Source organism: Momordica charantia (genome assembly GCF_013281855.1).
Source record: "Momordica charantia cultivar OHB3-1 chromosome 10 unlocalized genomic scaffold, Mcharantia_2.0 BLBB01000010.1, whole genome shotgun sequence".
Lineage (NCBI taxonomy): Eukaryota > Viridiplantae > Streptophyta > Magnoliopsida > Cucurbitales > Cucurbitaceae > Momordica > Momordica charantia.
In genome coordinates this window covers 10,979,901-10,998,132 of record NW_028275158.1, presented here as the reverse complement: position 1 = coordinate 10,998,132, position 18,232 = coordinate 10,979,901, and the positions used below count along the sequence as shown (strand labels likewise).

The 18,232-nt window shown below is 35.9% G+C and overlaps 1 long non-coding RNA gene across 1 annotated transcript; it reads right to left on the bottom strand.

The window, feature by feature from the left end:
- Nucleotides 1–6,093: 6,093 nt before the first annotated feature.
- LOC148208529 (uncharacterized) lies at nt 6,094–17,365 on the bottom strand. Its single transcript, XR_015787225.1, has 3 exons — nt 16,683–17,365; nt 16,438–16,588; nt 6,094–6,370 (listed from the first exon to the last, which is right to left on the bottom strand). It is a non-coding gene; the product is annotated as an uncharacterized LOC148208529 (long non-coding RNA).
- Between the last annotated feature and the right edge of the window lie 867 nt (nt 17,366–18,232).

Here is an 18,232-nt window from a genome sequence, read left to right as displayed (position 1 = left end):
TAGGTCGGTCGATAAAACATAATGAACAGTTTAGCTCATCAAAACATTCCGACCTAAAGAGACTTGCACAGAGTATCATGATAAAATATATTCTTAAATAATAATACCTTTGTAACAACCGAAAAAAAATATATATATATATATATAATATTTAAATTATTATTTTTATTTAGTGGTTTTCTTTATTTTCTCAAAATATATATATATATAATTTTTGTTTTAAAAATTATTTTTAAAAGATAATTTGTTCTTAGAATTTGAAAAAAATAAAAATAAAAAGAAAGAGTTTTATTAAATCTTTATCTTTGTATTATCCTTTTTAAATAAGTATTCATTAAGGTTTGTTATAAAAGCTTTTAAACCCTAGGTTTTATTTTCTTAAACTGTTAGACATAGTTTTCTCTCAAAGAGAAAAAGAAAAGAAAAGAAGAAGAGTTTTGGTATTTTCTCTCAAAGATCGGTAAGATTTTCTTCCTCATTGTTTTAGTTTATTTTTCTTGATTTGTAGTTCTTTAATTCAGTTTATTGCGAAAAGTTTTGAGGTCTTTGTTTTTTTTAGAATAAAAGATTTTAAGGATTTTTGCCCTAAAAATTTTCCAGAATTTTTTGTTTGAATTTTTTTGTTTATGAGATTGTTTTTGGGCTATTTTGAGACTCTTTTTGCATAAAAAGTTTACCTATTTGTATCCTATAAATTATAGTTTGTTGTTATGATTTTTACAGGAAAAATTATATGTTTTTACCAAGTTTTAAAGGTTTTATATACGGTTTTCAGATCTGATTTTTCTATAAAAATTAGTAAATTGTTAATTGTTTTATGGAAAATTCTTGGAAGTTTTATTAAAATATAAAATTTTTCAGATTTAAAATTCCCAAATTTTCAATTGCTTAGAAGGTTTTTAAGCTGGTTTTATTGAGCAACTTTTTGTAAATTTAGTTCGTATTGATTTATATCGATTCTTCTAATTTTAAAATTTGTTATTGTTGAATTTAGAGGTTTTTTAACCTAGTTTTCAGATCTGGTTTTGTAGCCCCAAATCTATACTTTCCTAATTATTTTGGATAAAAAAGTGTTTTGAATAGGAAAATTGGGTAGATAAGATTTTGGTTAGTAATTGGTTGAATTTTAAATCCTTGGATAGGATTTAAGAATTGATTTTGGATATTGGTTGTTTATAGGCCTCTAAGTTGACAACTACCAAGGAAGAAGTAAATTAAATTCGTAGGATTTCTAAAAGAGATAAGTAATTTACCATATCCCTTCGAAAAGTGTTGTAAGTAATTTGTCATATCCCTTCGAAAAAGTATTGTAAGTGATTTACCATATCTCTTCGAAAAGTGTTGTAAGTAATTTACCATATCTCTTCGAAAAGTGTTGTAAGTGATTTGTCATATCTCTTCAAAAACTAAAATGTATTTTGGATTTGATAGGAAGATTTGAAATTGATATATTGCATATGAAATTGAAGTTTTATTATGGATTTGAAAACTAATTTGACAATTGATATTATGTTTATTTGCAAAGTATTTGAAGTATTCTTATATGATTTGATAAAGTTTTGTTTAGATTTATTTAAAAGTTTGAAATTAATATTTTGTTTATTTGTGAAATATTTGAAATCATGTTTTCGAGGATTGATAAAGTTTGTTTTAAATTATTTCAATGTTTTGAATTAATTTAATATTGAAAGTAAGTATTTGTTTTACATTTTATTTGAAAGATATTTTGATTGATTTGATAGGGCTATCCGGATATGCCATGATTTTGTTTTGAGGAACGTTTTGCTTATTTGGGGTAGTAGCCTAATTTGGAATTGATTGATTTCTGTTTTGGCTTATTTGTGGGAAGACACTTTTGTGGTTTGGCATTCTTTGGGAATGAAGATTCATGTGTGTGTTATTCACTCACATGGCATCACACTTAAGTAACTCTGTTCTGGTCGATATTATTTCGACAACTCTGTTCTGGTCGATATTATTTCGACAACTCTGATCGATATTATTTCGGCAACTCTGTTTTCGTCGATATTAATTCGACAACTTTGTTAGAAGCTTCTGAATGATTGGTGTTACCGACGGTTAACCACATATGTTCTGTAGACTACCCAAATAATGCAACCTTCTACACTGATTTTGAAAGTATGAATGAATGTAAGATTGTTTTGAATGTTTGAATGATTTAGTTATTCAAAAGTTTGAAAATTGTACCAAGTGTTTTAGAATGAATTTTGAAAGTTTTGATTGAAAGAAAGTTTTTTTTTTTGAAGGATTTGAAGTTTGATCGAATTAAAGTTTGTCTTGAAAGAATGAAAGTTTGATTTGATTGACTGGAAATTTTATCTTATTTGAAGACTTTGTTTTCGAAAATCTAGTTTATTTTTTAAAGTTTTGAAAATTGTATTAAATATTTTTAAAGGACTTTAAAAGTTTTGATTTGTTCGTATTTTTGTTTACGAATGTTTGAAAGGAAAATGAATTTTGAAATTCGATATGGAAATTGCTTATTGAGTATTTTTGTACTCATTTTTTTTTCTGTTTTTCTAAATGTTTTCAGATGAAGGTTCAAGTGACTGCTCAGATAGTGATTGAGGCATAGCGTTATGACATGAGGAGTTGAAATCTTTAGTTTTTTCCCATTGTTTTTAGCTTATGAGAACTTAGTTAGTTCTGGTAGTTATTCTTTGGCTTTATTATAGTGTAGGTTTTTTTTTTTTTGGTCAAAGTTGGACTTGTCCTTATCTTTTGTCATAGTATCGTATTAAATAAAGAAGTCTTTCCGTTAATTTAGTGTTTAGTTGTTTACGCTTCCGCATTTTGTCAGAATGACCATATTGGAAAATACAGGTTGTTACAACCTTTCTTTTGTCGACACGTTGCCGGCAATAAATAATCTCCAACAAACCTAATTAGTTCCAATTTAAACCCAAAATAATTCCTAAGCATTCGATTAAGTTGACTACCTTTCATTCCAATAAAAAAATATAATTTAAATATGAATATTTTATTTACGAAATGCTTGGTGAAACTAGAATTAACCTATATTATTTTTATAAAAATATATTAATAGAGGGTTGAAAAAATAATTTAAATTCATAGGGCTCAAATTCATGACCGAAGAGAGGAAGGGCACAATTACGTAGGATAAGCACACCACAATGCCAAATATCATTTTCTACTTGTTTTATGGAGTATTTGGGGAAACTATTAAGCATAAATCTATACTCGATACGACCGGATAATCCCAAAATAATTAATATCGTTAACAAAACTGCAGTTTTTCCGAAAGAAATGAAACGCGCTCAAAATCATTTGTTTTTGTATGTCATACATTCCTAAGATGGTCTAGGTAATTATCATGGAATACTTGAAATTTTTTATTTTTCTTGATAATTATAAAATGTCATAAAAGCATGAAAATTTTCGTAAATTGCCGTTTTTTCCCGCCAATATCACGCCTCCAATATTTCGTGACAGTTTTTCACTGTCATTGAAAATTCGATTTTCGTGACAGTTTTTAACTGTCATAAAAAACTTACAAAATCCAAAAAATAGCGTTTTTTCCCGCCAAAGAGGTGCCCCCATCATTTATGACAGTTTTTTTTTCCTCCAAACTTTTTTACTGTTCACAACTGTCATGGAATACCACTTTTCTACTAGTGTTCTCTCAATATTGTTGCTGCAAGAGCATATTTGTAACATAATAAGGTGCAAAATGTCTTCCTAACATATCTGCATCAATAACTTTCTCTCTGCATAATGATAATTTCAAACTGATTTTAAATATTGTAGAATTGTAATCACTTACTGATTTGAAAATTTGGAGTCTGAAGTGCATCCATTCATGACAAGATTTAGGAAGAATATCTGTTTTCTTATGATCATACCTCTCTTTCAAGTTCATCCATAAAACATCGGGATCTTTTATTTGTCACATATTCCACTTTCAATCCCTCGTGGAGATGGTGACGAACGAAAATAATAGCTTTCACATTTTCTTGACTCGTAGTCATATTTCCTTCTTTAATAGTTTCTCTCAGTTCATGGCATCGAGATGAATCTCATAATAGAGTGCCCATGACAAATAATTATTGTCATTAATGTCAAGGGCATCAATCTCTAATTTGGTAAGGTTTGTCATGGTAATACTAACACAAAGAAATATATTTATATTAGAAATTTAATATATACCAAACACGAAAAAAACATGGGAAAAGAAAAACAAATAACCTACCTTTAAGATTTACTTTTATCGGAAAAAAATGACAGAGTTCCCTATTGATAACGTATTTTGTAAAATTGAAGAGCAAAACAAAGTAACATGAGAACACAAAAATCGGTTCGGTTCGGCTCGATTTGTCGGTTTTATCGGCTTGATCGGTTTTGTTGCACACCCCTACTAGCTTCTTTTTTTTTCTTCGAATAATTATCATAAGTCTCATTTGATTCAACAATCCGACCAAAAGAAATACGATAAGAGTCTAGGTATATGAAAATGTAAAAACTCATACCTTAAATCGTTCCTACATGGGAGAGTCTAGTGTTCTAATCTCTCATACCTCAAAGCCGTTGAATATGTTTTCGCCAGCAATTACTTTGATTCTATCATTCTTAAACGTTTAAAAGTGATACTTTAGTATATAAAAATTAGGAAAAAGTGTCGTTTTTTTTATTTTTAAAGACAAGTTTTTTGTTATTGAGGTTTAGAAAAGATTTAAATCTTATTTTATATTTGTTCTAAATATTTTAGTCGATTATAGTTTTTTAAAATATATTTTGTGATAAATGAAATATATTTTTCATTTAAAATAACTAATTTTACGTTTAGTTTTTTTTTTTGTGACAAAATTTTTCAAATGAAGTTTGTATCATAAACCAAATTTCTTTTAATAAATTTAAATGCATTACCTTGTCATGATTTTTATACCTTACTATTCAATCCTATCTAATCCGCTCATTAATTGAAACAAAAAGAAATCTACAAAATTTTTCACTAATTAAAAAAAATCAAGTTTTCCAAATTAAATTTTATTAATCCTTTTATTAATCGATAAAATCCTTCATTAGTTAACTCAGTCAAAACTTAAAAATTTAAACCAAACAAACCAATTCTGGTGTCATCTTTGTCTAAATCATATTAATTTCATACCAAAAATATATGTTTTCTAACCAGAATATTTTTTCAACAAATTTTCTAATGAGAATTTATTGAAGAAAAAAATTTGCAACATTTTTTAAATTTTAAAGTCAACATTACAATAGTTATTCAAGCGTAAGATGCAACTTGATAAACATTGTTAAGTACCGTCTTAAAAGTTGATTTTTTTCATTATGTTTATAGGCATTTGTGTCTCCCTCCCATAAAATCTTGGATCTGCCATTATAATAAATTCAAATAAAAAATTATTTCATTTAAAATTAAATAAAGTAAGTAATGCTAACATGAACATAGTTTAGCGAAAATCGACATCTACTTCTTTCGTTGAGATCGTATGTTCAAAACTTCTAAGAGTTTTCATTTTGAAACTTAAATAGACATCAGTCATCCATCTCAAATCTCTACGACCAAGAATGTAATTTTCCCCAAAACTTAAAAAAAAAAAAAAAATTCTCTTCTTCGAGTTCCTCCCTGGGGTTTTTTTAATATAACATTTTTTATGAAAATATATAGTTTCTTTTTAACTTATTTACAAACTATGCTAGGTTTTATTAGTAGCCATGGAATTTTTTCGATTTTAGACTTGCCGAAAGTCTTATGAGTTGTCAGAGACGATTCTATGATTTCTTTTTAATATTACAAAAATTAAAGTTATTTTTAAAATATTCTACTTGACAAACTATTTTTTAAACATTATCGAAGAGACAACATTATGCTACCTTTCAATGCTAGGTCATCTCTTGATACAAACTAGCCACGTAATCTCTTTTTAAAGAGACGGTATGCTCATCTCTTTATTTCTTTTACTTTAAATCTCATATCCCGTTTCAAAAATTTCTTTTCTTTTTTTTTTCTTTTCAATCCTTAGAAACGAGCATTTTTAAAAGAAAAAAAGTTGTCTTCATTTACGTCATTTTAAAGTTGCTTCACTTCATGTAACATGTAATTTTTACTGCATCAAAACCAACTAGAAGCTGGGTAAAAATATTTCTTACACCTTGTAATCAAGATCTATAAAGATGAACAGTATATAATCCTCTATTTTCTGCGAGAGAGGGATTGAAAAACTAACTTTGTAAGATCAATCTATCAAAGAAGTAAAGATACCTGCCCTTATAGTGTGGATGTAGGCCAATTTTGGCTAAACCACTTAAATTTGTATTCATCTTCATTTACCTTGCCTCATATTCTACTTCCTTCTCTGAAAAGTATAAACTAGACTGCATGTGAGATTCAATCGATCCAACAAATTGGTATTAGAACGTTGGTTAAAATATTAATATCTCACAGAGCAGAGAACGAATTAATCCATGGCTATAGCAATATTTAAGATTGAAATGAAGCTGCCTTCAGAATGATAATTTTAAATCTCAGTGATAGTGTACTAAGACAGGTAATTCATCTTAGTAACCTATGAAGTTAGGAAGAAATTGGATGCAATATTTCTAGCCAAATATTTGCCGAATAAAGTGTAATTGAAGGGAGAATTTTTTTACGTACATGGATGGTTCAAGAACACTGAGTAAGAATCTTTATGACTTTAAGATATTACTGACATCTGTAAGTTAATTGGAATTGGTACTGTTTCTCTAAAAAAAATGAAATATGGTTCATTGAAATTACTACAAAACGGCAGACATGTTCCAAACCTGCCTCTCACCCTCCCCCAACTATGGTATAATTTTGGGAACAGGGAATTCCGTGCGAGCCTCGGGAGTATTCAAAGGTCTGGTTCTATCTCTCTCCGATCTCACTATCATTAACGATTTTCTCCCCATTTCCTTAGGGAGCGCAGATGTTATCCTTGGCGTCCAGTGGTTGATGACACTTGGGAAGGTTCAATGCGATTGGCGTTCATCTGAGATGGACTTTCAGCTTGGGAATGGAGAATTCATCTGCAAGGAGACTGTAGCCTTGTGAAATCTCAAGTTTCCTTGAAATCCATGATGAAGGCCGTTGGGGGGAAGGACAGGGGATCCTCGTCGAACTCAATGCTATTTCTCCTGACAGTGAATGTTCATCAGGGGATCCTATAGCTACAGAGTGGAGTATGTTGCCCTTATTAGTACAGAACGTCTTGAATCTACACTCCAGGGTATTTCACCCTTCAATACTCTACCCCCGAGTCGGTGCCGTGATCACAATATTGAATTATTACCGAGAACGGGACCCGTCAATGTCCGACCTTATCGATACCCGCAGTTCCAGAAGGACGAAATCGAGCGGTTGGTAACTGAAATGCTCATGGCGGGGATTATTCAGCCAAGCAAAGTGTGTTCTCAAGTCCGGTGTTGTTGGTTAAAAAGAAGGATAACAGTTGGCGCTTTTGTGTGGACTACCGGGCTTTAAATCAGGCCACTATTCCGGATAACTTTCCGATCCCGGTTGTGGATGAGCTCTTAGACGAATTGTATGGGGCTACAATTTTTTCGAAAATTGACCTAAAGTTGGGGTACCACCAGATACGAGTTGATCCTTTGGATGTGCACAAAACAGCTTTTTGTACTCACGAGGGCCACTACGAGTTCCTGGTTATGCTTTTGGACTCTACAACACCCCATCAATATTCCAGTCCATTATGAATGATTTACTACGACCACACTTGAGGAAGTTTGTGTTGGTGTTCTTCGATGACATCTTAATCTATAGCTCGACAGTAGAGGACCATGCCTCCCACTTAGCCTCTGTTCTTCAAATATTGCAGGACAACCAGCTGGTGGCCAATGCAAAAAAATGCTGTTTTGTTGTGCACCAAATTGAGTATTTGGGCCACTTCGTATCTGCGGAAGGGGTTGCCGTCGACCCATCAAAATTGGCAGCCATGCAAGATTGGCTTCCCCCCAAGACTGTGAAGCAACTACGTGGTTTTCTGGGCTTGACAGGATATTATAGGCGGTTTGTTGCTCATTATGGTAGTATTGCTTTGCCGTTAACTCAACAACTTAAGAAAGAGGGTTTTGCATGGAACGACACAGCACAGCGAGCCTTTGAGCAACTGAAGTCAACTATGTTGAACGTCCCTGTCCTCGGTCTTCCCGACTTTTCCAAGCCCTTTGTGCTCGAAATTGACGCTTCAGGCGTAGGCGTGGGTGCTGTCTTGATGCAAAACAAGCGTCCGCTTGCATTTTTTAGCCAAGCCCTTTCCCCCACTCGACGCTTAAAAGTGGTGTATGAGCGTGAGCTAATAGCCATCGTGTTAGCCGTCCAGAAGTGGCCCCCGTATTTGTTGGGCCAAAGGTTTACCGTCCGTATAGATCAAAAAAGCCTTAAGTTCTTAATTGAACAACGGGTCATTGTCGGAGAATATCAACGGTGGATAGCTAAGCTTCTGGGCTATGATTTCGACATCGAATATAAGAGGGGACTCGAAAATTCAACTGCTGATGCGTTATCCCGATTACCGGCAGCAATGGAATTAGGTGTCTTGAGTGTGGCACGGGGTGTGAATGTGGCTGTGTTCGATGATCAGACGAATAATGACCCAGAGCTTCGCGCTATACGGACAGCTATTCGCGAGGGAGCTCCATACCCAGTAGGTTATTCCATCCAAGGGGACCTTCTCCTTTATCTCAGTAGGTTGGTGCTACCCCCTAATTCCCCTACTATTCCTCTGCTACTACAAGAATTCCATGCTGGACCCGTGGGAGGCTATGGCGGATCGTTAAAAAAGTATCAGCGCGTTGTGCGGGAGGTTTATTGGCGTGGGATGAAGGCGCAGGTTAAAAGTTTTGTGGCGGATTGTTCCGTTTGTCAGCAAGCAAAGCATCTGTCTTTAGCCCCGGCCGGCCTTATCCAACCATTACCCATATTGAATATGATATGGGAGGACATCTCGATGGATTTCGTGGAAGGATTGCCCAAGTTCGAAGGGTTCGACACCGTTTTGATTGTAGTGGACAGACTCTCTAAATATGCCCACTTCCTTGGCCTTAAACACACCCCTTTACGGCCATCTCTGTGGCTGCCATCTTTCTGAAAGAAATCGTACGTTTACATGGGGTGCTGCGGAGCATCGTGTCGGACCGAGACAAGGTCTTCACTAGTTTGTTTTGGGAGGAACCATTTAAACATCTGGGAACACAGCTGAAACGGAGCACGACGTACCACCCACAAACCGATGGTCAGACTGAGGTAGTTAATCGGGGCCTTGAGAGTTATCTTCGTTGTTTCACTATGGAATCTCCGAAGAAATGGGCGAAATGGCTCCCGTGGGCTGAGTTTAGCTATAACACTTCTTATCACTCGGCCACCCAAATGACTCCCTTCGAAGTTGTGTATGGATGGCCGCCCCCTAGATTAATCCCTTACACGGAAGATTCTTCAGTCGTTGCCGAAGTAGATCTCCAGCCTCGGAAACGTGATTTGATGCTAGCCACCCTAAAGTCATCGTTGGCATCGGCCCAACAATGGATGGTCGCCGCCGCTAATGGTAAGCGTCGTGATGTTGAGTTTCACATTGATGATTGGGTATATGTCAAGCTTCGTCCTTACCGGCAGTCTACCTTGCTGAAACATGCCCACCCGAAATTGGCACCAAGGTGAATAAGGGATGTGAATCCCAGAGCGGAAGCGGATTTTCGTTGCTGATTTTCGGGATACAAAATCGAATTTCAAAGAAGAAAAATATAGGGGAAACCAAATACCTTTGAAGAACTTTTCTTCTACGGTTTCCCACGAACACCACCACTACGTCTTCCTCGCTATCCTCTTGGGTCTCGGGATCGTGCTTGTGGTAGCACCTTGATCGAAGAGAGGGAGAGATTGAAAGAGTTTTGAGAGAAATTGGATGAGAGTTGTTTTCTTGTTCTGTAACACCTCCTCTTCCGTTCTCCCCACGTCACAAAACCTCCCACTCCCCTGCAATTTTGCAGGGGAGTTTAATAATAATATTATTATTATTATTATTAATAAATAATAATATATATAATATATATATCATAATTAATATATATAATATATATATATCATAATTAATATATATATATAATTAATTAATCAAATTAATTAATTAATAAATATAATTAATTATTAATCCAATTAATAATTAATAAGTATATATATACATAAATAATTAACACTTAATTATTTATTATAAAATTAGAATCATATTCTAAAACATTTCTCTCATATAACCTATAGTTTTAATTTACAATTAACTATATATTATAATGTATCAATATACATATAATCCCTTAAGTAATTTGAACAATTCAAATTCTTCCAAAACCTTGATCCTCGTTTTACCCGTTATGAGCCAGCAAGGGGACCTAATGGACCTACAGATCCGAAGCTACAACGATGCAAGATTAATCGGTCAAACTCATTGATCGAGTTAATCTAGATTCGTTAACTACGAGTCATTCCACTAAAGACCCGCAGTTGCACTCTTCTCACTGCAGAATGTTTTCGTGTCCATGGATATACGACCATTAATGACGAGTCAATCTTTCACGAGCGTTCGTAACTCAAGTTGGGTCAAATTACCGTTTTATCCCTGAGTTACATCTTTATCCTTAAACACCACTGCTCCTCTAATGAACAACCCGGTTATGGTCCAACCAATGACCGGAAGTCCCTCTCGGCCAATGAGAGGGTGGGGCCCCTTGTTCAAGTCCCGGAGTCAGCATTTAAGGGAACACTCATCTACTCCCCTAAAGTTGGGGAGGAGTGAATTTCATCTTGTGAAGTTATGTTCCCAGCTCCCCACTCGGTCTCGTCCCCAAAATGGTAGGAATGTTAAGTTGACGACTCGAGCCACTCTCACCCATACAGATCAAAGGACAAGCCCTCACGGGCAGGAGTCCATAACTCACTCAAGATTGAGAATGAGTTGTCTGGTCATCCTAAGAAATAGCAACCTATTAGTTAACGGTGTTACATCTAAAGATTGCCTATTTCGTGGTGCGATCTTATACAAACTCATTGTATAGGATACCCCCACTCGCATGTCTCCACACGAACGACCTGGATCGAGTCGTCTGTAACCTTTACAGAGTGGGCCGTATCCATAGTGTTGCCAGGATAAGGTACCCAGCCTTATCCATATACTATAGACCCTTTAGGTTATTCACGGGACATTATCCATTCATATATCAGGGGTATATCAAATATATACCCCGTATATCAACTATATACCCAGTATATATATTGTCCTGATTACATCAAAAATAACCTTGGATGTTTAGTTTATTGAATTTTGGACAATGCAAAGCTATGATTCAACAACAAAGTTATTGAATAAAACTTTATTAAATAGACATTTGTTTTTACAAAATACAAACTACGAGTTTAGGGCAACACACCCAACACAAGGTACATTGGCCCTTTTCAGATTGTGACACGGGTAGGCATGGTGGCTTATCGCCTAGCACTTCCTGAGGGCGTCTCCATTCATCTCGTTTTCCATGTCTCCCAACTCCGAGCAGCTTCAGGCGGTAATCTTCCTCTGTTCCCTATTCCCCCTTCGTTGTCCCCGGATCTCAAAGTCCAGTTTCGACCCATGGCAATCTTAGGCATGCGGCAGTCTCCACAATAAGAGGGTGAGGTTGAAGTTGTCATCCATTGGGAAGGAAGTACAGCAGGTGATGCAACCTGGGAAACCTGTACCTTGATTTCGTCACAATTTCCAGATTTTCACCTTGAGGACAAGGTGGCTCTTTGGGGGCGGGTAGTGATAGACCCCCGATCACCAAGGTGTATGCTCGAAAGAAGACATTAGAAGGGGCGCGTACGAATTAGGAGACGTTTGCCTTGCTGTCTATCCTTAGGAACGTTGTGGGCCCAAGGGAATATTGTTAGTTAGGGGGTCGAGTATAGTAGATAAAAGGAGGGGTGGGACGTTTCTCTTCTTTATGCTTTTTGTTACCTTGAGTATTCTGACTCTGTTGAGATTTTAGGAGAGCAGGGATCTCTCGAATTTTCCCTTGATTTGGTGATGTGGTATAAATAAAATTGGTTCCTATCAAAAAGAAGGCAAATTTTCATCCCCAACTAGATATGGGGATTCAATAGTGTTGTAGCAATGCCTTAAATGTAGCTCACACACTAAATGCCATTAAACCTCTCAGCTTTGCAGAAAGATGCAATCGCTCGAAATAAATAAAACCCAGACTCTAGTTCCTCTCCCAAAGGGCTATAAACCTATAGCTAGTATCAGAGTGGATTTATAAATACAAGGAAGGAATTCTTGGAGTTCAACAACCAAGATACAAAGCGAGATTGTTTGCAAAGGAATTAACTCAAATAGAGGGCATTGACTATATAGAAATCTTCTCTCCAGTGGTAAAACACACCTCTATTTGAATGCTCTTATCTTTGGTGACTCAAAAAGAACTATAACTTGATTAACTCGATGTCAATAAAGCTTTCCTACATGGACACTTGGCAGAAATTTTTTTATAAAGCATCTCGAATGATATGAACAAAAGGGCCAAAAAAATCAGGTATACTAAAGCTCTTTGTGAGTTAAAACATACTCCATGTACAGGTACTGTAGATTTGTTAAGTTTATTACAAAAATTGGTTTTATCTAAAGTGCCTTGACAGTTGCTTTTATATAAAAACGTTAGCTCATAAGAATGACATTTATCTTCTCTTATATGTCGATGATACGTTGCTAGCTGGTAAAAATAGAAGAGATCTTAGAGATGTAAAAGAATGTATCAAAACTGAGTTTGAACTAGAAGATTTAGGGGAAGTAAAAAAGATACTAGGAACAAAGAGAAATTATACTTAGCATAAATCAAGCATATTATAATAGTTGGCATTCACATAAACTAAATATATGCATGCCGGATAAAATATACGCATTCTGGGAGAGTTGACGTTTATTTTCTCATTTTTGAGGTAACATATAAATCTCATCTCTTTTCTAAGTGAACACCGCATATTTGAACTCTGCATATTTGGAAAGACAGTGTTGGGTTTGTAAGTTGATTGCAAACAAAGTTTCACATTGGCTAGGAAAGGAGGTGATCATGGGTATATAATATAGGACAATTATCTTCATGGGTATGAGACCTTTTGGGTGGAAACCAAAAGCAAAGTCATGAAGGCTATGCCCAAAGCGGCAATATCATACCATTATAGAGATACTCGGGGTACGAGGGGTACCTTTTTCCTTAACAAGCGGTATCAGAGCCATGGTCTAAACCTAGCTGTGTCGGTGAATCCTCGAGTGCTGAACAAAGAAGTGGTGAGTCTCAGAAAGTGTAGTCATGGTGTAATTCGTGGGTGTGCTCTATCAAGGTTGTGTTGCATCTTTGATCCTTGGATAAGAGCAAACTCTCGTTTCTGATCGCCGAGAGTAGACGAATGAGTGACTACTTTAGGGGAGGACAACGTGACATTCTTGAGAATTATGTTGCAGGAAATCATGGAAAAGTGTATCAGGGATTGGTGACGTTAATTTAAAAATGACGTACCACTGAAGATTCGCGAGGTACGTCATGTTCAGAATATGATGAAGAACCTGATTTCCGTAGGGCAGCTAGATAGTGAAGGATGTGAAATATCCTTCGATCAAGGAAACTGGAAAGTTACAAAGGGTTCCATGGTGATCGCTCGAGGAAGAAAGTTATGAACTTTGTATGTCAACGACAACAACAGATATGATAGCTGTTGTAGATCATTCGAGTCAGACCCAATTATGGCACAGTAGGCTGGGACATATGGGTGAAAAATGTATGAAAATTCTTCACTCTACAGGGAAGCTAGAAGGACTTAAAGAAGTGGAACACAAGTTATGCGAATGATGCATATTTGGGAAACAGAGTCGTGTCAGTTTCTCAAAGACAGATTCAACGCCAAAGTCTACAAAATTGGAGTTGGTTCACACCGATGCGTGGGGGCCTTCTCAAGTTTCTTCCATTGGAGGTTCCAGATGCTATGTAACTTTCATAGATGACTCAAGCAGGAGGGTATGGACTTATTTTATTAAACATAAATCTGATGTGTTTTTTGTTTTCAAAACATGGAAGGCTATGGTAAAGAATGAGATAGGCCTAAAAATCTAAAGCTTGAGGTCAGATAATAGTGATGAGTATGTTAATAGGGAATTCAAGAAATATTGTGAAGACAGTGGAATTGTGATGGTAAAGACTCTTCCAGGGACACCACAGCAGAACGGTGTGGTAGAGAGAATGAACAGGACGCTGAATTAGCGTGCTAGGAGCATGAGAATACATGCAGAATTGCCTAAGATGTTTTGGGCAATCAATTGTGCGACCAATCTGATCAATAGGTGTCCGACCACATCACTAGACTTCTAATTGCCTGAAGAAGTCTGGACTGGTAAATAGGTAAACCTTTCCCATCTAAAAGTTTTTGGCTGTGTATCTTACCTTCACATTGATGCTGCAAACAGGAGTAAATTGGATGCCAAATCCAAGAAATGTTTCTTTATTGGATATGGTGGAGCTGAGATGGGTTACAGATTTTGGGATGACCAAAACAAGAAGATTATCATAAGCAAGAACATGATCTTCAATGAGAAAGTCTTATACAAAGACATAAATAAAGTTGATTTAGGAAAGACAGAGTTAGATGAAAGCACAAAGAAGACTCAGTATATAAGTTCTCCTGAGGTTGAGACTAAAACAATAGAGATTGAAGATCAGAATATAATTACTCCTGAAGAAACAGCTGTGGGATCTGATGAACAGGTTGTGGAATCTGATGAACCAGTTGCGGAAACTGATTAGGTTCAGAGAACACCACCACCAACAATTAGAAGATCTAGCAGAACAATTAGACCACCACAGAGGTATTCCTCTACATTGAATTATATTTTACTGACCGACAGAGGTGAACATGAATGTTATGAAGAGGCGGTTCAGTTGGAAGACTCTGTTAAGTGGGAATTAGCCATGAAAGATTAAATGAATTCTCTAATGATCAATCAAACATGACAACTTGCTGAGTTACCAAGAGGTAAGAAAGCTTTGTAGAATAAATGGGTATATAGAATCAAACAGGAGCCCGACGGCAGCAAAAGGTACAAGGCAAGGCTTGTAGTCAAAGGCTTTCAACAAAAGCAAGTTGTGAGGGTTATGCCCAAAGCGGACAATATCATACCATTGTGGAGACACGTGGGGTACGAGGGGTACCGTTATCCTTAACTAGTGGTATCAGAGCCATGGTCTAAACCTAGCTGTGTCGGTGAATCCTCGAGTGCCGAACAAAAAAGTGGTGAGCCTCGAAAGGTGTGGTCATGGTGTAATCCGTGGGTGTGCTCTGTCAAGGTGTGCCTAAAGCCTTCGATAAAAGCAAGCTCTCGTTTGATCTCCGAGAGTAGATGGATGAGTGACTACTTGAGGGGAGGCTCGGTGGTACTTTGTTCGAGGGGAGGATTGTTGGGTTTGTAATAAGTTGATTGCAAACAAAGTCCCATATTGGCTAGGGAAGAAGGTGATCATGGGTATATAATATAGGACAATTATCTATATTGGTATAAGGTCTTTTGGGTGAAACCAAAAGCAAAACCGTGAGGGCTATGCCCAAAGCGAACAATATCATACCATTGTGAAGATACATAAGATACTCGGAGTACCGTTGTCCTTAACAAACAGTCTAGTAGATTCACATGGGGTGCTAAGTATTTTCTATCGATTGTCGATGACTCTTCAAGAAAAATAAAAGTGATATTGTTAGGCCTCCTATAGTGATGACATATAATATGAGGGGTAAGAAGGGTAATTAGGTGTGTAACGGCCAGGAGTGAGAAATGGGCCATAGCCATGTGAATAAATTGGGAGGAGAGTTTGTTAGGACGGTATAGAATGAAACTTGATTGGATACGTGGATGCTGACTATGCAGTAGATTTAGATCGAAGAGGATCCAATTTCTGGTTGTCTTTACTCTAAACGGAAACACCATCAGCTGGAAATCCACCATACAAACTGTGATTGCTTTATCAACCACGGAAGCAAAATACATGGCTATAACTGAAGGTTTAAAAGAAGCTATGTGGCTGACAAGAATTATATCATATATGTGTGAAAAGAACTTAACATGCAAGCTGATGAGTGATAGTCAAAGTGCAGTACTTCTTTCTAAGAATCAAGCCTTCCATGAAAGAACAAAGCATACCGATATTCGACTCCATTTTATTAGAGATGCATTATAAATCAGGTGGAGTATGTACTCATTAAAGTATCAACAGAAGAAAATGGTGCAGATATATTTACTAAACCAGTAAGCAGAAGTAAATTGGAGTTTTGCATTAAGTTCCTACACATTGAGAATGGCTGAAGCATTAAAAAGAAAATTGAGGGAGACTCACAGTAGCTGAATCAAAGCTGAATCATCAAGTACCAAGGTGGAGATTTGTTAAATTTTTGGTACTTAATTTCCAGCTTCAAGTAAGAAGATTTCTTGTGCAACGGCCCCAACCGTTTGTTAGTTTACTGATATCCCATGTATTTCTCAACCTCCTGAAACTCATAAATACCATTACTGTATAATAGAAAAACAGAGAGATTTCTGGATGAGAGAAAAAGAAGAAGTCGAGAGAGAGGGAATTTTTACGCTGTGAGATTAAGAGAGAAAACTAGGGCCGTAATCTTTCTTCTTGGTGTGAATAAATCTGTGAATGTGAGTCGTTCCTCCATGGATTTAGACCTTCGGGTTGAACCACGTAAAATCAAAGTGTTTGTTGTGTGATTTCTCTCTTGATCCCTCCTCATGAAAAAGAGATTAAAAGAGTTTAGTCGCTACATCAAGAAAGAAAACTTAACATAGGTATGCTCTAAACCTAGCGGTGTCGGTCAAATCTTTAGGTGCCGAACAAAGAAGTGATAAGCTTCGGAGGTATAATTTGTGGGTGTGCTCTATTCAAGGTATGGCGGAAGTCTTGGATAAGAGCAAGTTCTCGTTCAGGCCCGAGAGTAGATAGATGAGTAACTATTTAAGGGGAGGCTTGGTGGTACTTTGTTCGGGGAGGATTGTTGGGTTTGTAAATAGAATACAAACAAAGTCTCCTATTGACTGAGAAATGGAATGATATGATTATGGGTATATAAGATAGGGAAGAGAATGATATGACTATGCTCAAAGTAGACAATACGAAAGATACTCGGAGTAGTTGGGGTTATCCTTAACACTAAAAATATAACATATGATTGCCATTTCCTGTTATCCACAATACATATTGGAAATGTCTTATTCTTCGGAATAATGGATATTAGTAATTAATGGTGCCTATAGTTCATATTTTTTTTCTTCATTTTATATTATACTGATGAAATTAGTATGCAATTTAAATTTATAATATGATCATATCTAATTAGTGTAATTATAAAAATAGGATTAGAAATAGTCATTACTATTAACAAATAACAAAATCTGTTAAAATTAAAATTTATGAAATATATTAAATTAACGCTGGTGGGAGTGATTGCAGTAATTGTGCATTGCGACGGTAACATTTAATTACCATTTCCTCTTCCCGTGCGTTTTGGAATATGCAACCATCACGACCTTTGTTTTTCAATACATGCATGAAGAAACATTAATATTTGTGAATATTGTATATACCCACAGTAGTAACATACTTGGCCACATCACTCTCAACATTTGTTCATGCTACCACATGTTGGACAGTGTCACAAGTCCTTCGTGGTTGATATATCCATTTCCTCCGATGGAAGAACATCGCCACCCAAAGAGGCCAAACATCTACACGCTACCAGTAATTAAGGTAATCTCTAAAAAAAACTAACATTGAGGCAGTTTCTTAAACAGCGTGGGGAAGTTGTTGGGAAAAGTTTGTTGGGAAAAGTATATATATGCAGTAACAATAAAATATCTCTAGTTCTCAAGCAATTTTTCCCCTTCCACAGTTATGAGCAAGTCACAGTTTTATCAATGTAATAAAGGAAATACGGGATAGGGATAGAAAACAAACACCAGAAAATATACTGGTTCACTTCAAGCTTGGAGCTACGTCCAGTCTTCTGCAATATGCAGGTTCCACTACAATGGGAAGATTACAATGGACCTCACTTCCTCTAAAACGCTCTCTAGATGCTACAACAATAGCCACCTAGCTTCTAAGCACTACAACAATAGTTACTTAG